This window comes from Acyrthosiphon pisum, chromosome A3 (genome assembly GCF_005508785.2).
Source record: "Acyrthosiphon pisum isolate AL4f chromosome A3, pea_aphid_22Mar2018_4r6ur, whole genome shotgun sequence".
NCBI classification, from domain to species: Eukaryota; Metazoa; Arthropoda; class Insecta; order Hemiptera; family Aphididae; genus Acyrthosiphon; species Acyrthosiphon pisum.
Window position 1 is genome coordinate 15,813,637 of NC_042496.1, and position 3,088 is coordinate 15,816,724.

A 3,088-nucleotide genomic window follows, 5' to 3' on the forward strand; every position below is an offset into this window, starting at 1 on the left:
ATTCTAGGTATATTTTATTATCTAATTACAATTAATAATGTACACAAAGTTACAGTAACCTAATTACTCTCTTTAATACTCTATTCAGAATAAGAATTCCCACTCGCTTGACTAAAACTCGTCTTGTTCGTGCATGTCTGTTGCCACCAGTTGGCGCTGATGTTTGCAGCAACGCCCCCGCCGACGTTCCGCAGGTGTATACGATAGCGACCGGTGACGGCAGCCGTCGACAACTGGCGACCAATCACAGCGCAGCCGACATTCGCCAGGGGGTCTGACAGCCTGTTGCCGGCGGTTCAGTCACGTGCGCGAAAGCGGGAATTCTTGTTCTGAGTAGAGTATAAGTATTCCAATTTCCATTTTCAGGCACAACAATCAATATACAAATTTGAAATTGAAAAATATTGTAAACACCTTTTGGACATATCCTTAAAAAAAGCCCCATGTGTCTTTCTCTCTTCCCCAAAAAAGCACAAGGCTCAATATGAAACTGGTATAGCTGTATAGGCAAAGATTAACTCTGTGATTACACTACTCAATTTATTGCTTAATTAATGATAATAACTATTTTTGAAATTTTTGAAGTAGAAGTTATATTATATAACAAATAATGAAAAAAACTAAATTTAAATATTATGTTTTAGGTAACATAATAGTAAATAATAGTAGACAGTTATTATAGGTCTGGATATTATATTGCTATTATATATAACAGGGGTGGCCAAACGGTCGATCGCGGACAATTTCAAAGTCGATCATGTTAGAATTTATTTTTAAGGACACGCGCACGAATTGTTATCGAATTGTCGATAAGTTTTAAAAAATAAAAAATTTTATATAAAAGTCGTTCCTCAAAGGTGAAGTATATTTTTAGTAGATCGTGACCAAAAAAAGTTTGGCCGCCCCTGATATATAAAATGTAGGAACGCATTACAATTTATTGATAAGTCGAATTTTTGATAGGAACTTGGAGACGTTGTTAGGTTCAGAGTTGAGTATTGTTCTATAGTATTTCGGCTGGGTCGACGATTAATAAGATTAATACGCTTATCGGATAATAAGAATTTTTGTCTCTCATTGTCGTATGTCCTACAGAAAGTCAGAAATACATACCTAATAATTATTTAAATTGTGTGTCGTCAATCATCAGTCGATTAAGTGATAAGAGCCGTTATCATATTCGGGTAGAGCGTAGTGCCGTAGCGGTGCGTTGCGTTCGCCGCCGTCGCCGCCGTCGCCGCCGCCGCCGCCGCCGCCGCCGTGATGTCTGGGCTACGCGCCCGCGCCTGCCATGCTGACTACCTCTGTTTACGACGCAAAAACCGGGCTCAGACAACAGTGGCTCGTCGTGACCCGCGAACCGTCGTTGCTAGCCTTTTCTCTTCGGCTTGATAATTCACAAGAGAAGGAATCGCTTCACCATTTGTTTCCTAGGATGACTATTCTAAAATATCTGCCGTTCTGCTGCAAATCGGACAAAGCGCCGTATCAGCCTGAGTTGTTGGAGACTGGCGACGGTGGTTTTCCGAACGCGGAAAACAACAATGACGGCAGCGACAACGACGAATCGGACAAATGCACATGCAACTGCGAAATGTTGGTCGAAATCGCATTTTATATACTGGAAGTGTTGATTTTATTAAAAGTCGCTCATAGTTGCACCTAATTATATGTTTTATTTTTTGTACACAATCCTGGGCTACTATGATTTTCAGCATCCATTCAACAACAAAACTATTATATTATATTTTACTTTACTATCCTGTCCACATTTATAGTATTTAATAGTGTTTTAACATATTATAGACAGTATATTTATGTATAGTTTATACATTAAGATTGTAGATTCATTTTTTCAGTCTTTGTTTGCATGATTATGGACCCTCATTTTCTTGTTGAGTCAACAAATATTAATTATGTTCCAATTATCAATATTATGATAATATTAAAGTAAAAAATATAGTTATAGTGATTGTATCTGTACTTACCGCAACTGGTGTGCGATAAATCATAGATTTTTTTGGCCGTATATTGATATTATTGTGTGTTAATCATACATTTTTACAAATATCTTTATTATGTTTTGCACTCCATCAAGCTTTAGTAATGGTAACATTAATCTCTATTCTGATAGCCCATGACATTAAAAAATGTGTAGTATTTGAATACTTAAATAATATATATTGGATTTTTAATTATGAATATAATTTATAACATAAGTTTTCCAAAATAAAAATTGATAAATTAACAATATTGTTTATTCAACATTTATAATGGGTATCCAAAAAGTACTAAGTGAAATATTTTACAAAATTTAATTTCCTTGAATTATCAAAAAGCGTATGTTTAAAATGGTAAAATTATTGAAACTAGACATTAATTAAATAAAAAGATGTATTTAAAAGTCAATAAATATTAAATGGGTACGTTCACAAGAAAGCAGCACATCAATTTAAGCTTTGCAAAGTTTGGAAAAAATAAACGTTTGAACAAAATGTGTACGATACCATTTCTTCAGTAATTAACATAGACTTATAATATATAGTTAGTGAAATATATTTAAGCCAACATATGTGCGAGAGAGACAGACTCTGACATTACTTTTTCTAGGATATTATAAGCAATTTTATGATAATTATATATATATTATGTATATAATCTCAAGGAGTAATGTATAAATTGTCTATAAACTCCCTGAAATTGTAATGTCAGATCTCTGTCTCTCTCACTGAACAATAACAGTTCAGTGGTCTCTCTCGCACATATGTTGGCTTAAAGTGTTATATATATGGCTATATATTATGCTATATATAATGGCTATATATTATAAGTCTATGGTAATTGTCAATTGAACAGCAAAATAGATTATACTGAGGTAGTACCAGGGGTACGAAACTCCGTGAACTGGCCGAATCGGGCGATTTGGCCTTGACACGGTTCTAGGGGGGTGTGGCATACGTGAAATAGGAAATGGTAAACAAGCTGACCCCGCGCAGCGTATCCCGCCTATGTTTCGGGAAACGTTTACGTAAACATGTCTAGCATGATGTTGGTGCGCGGAAACGTTTCCATGTTTTTCGGAGGTTCA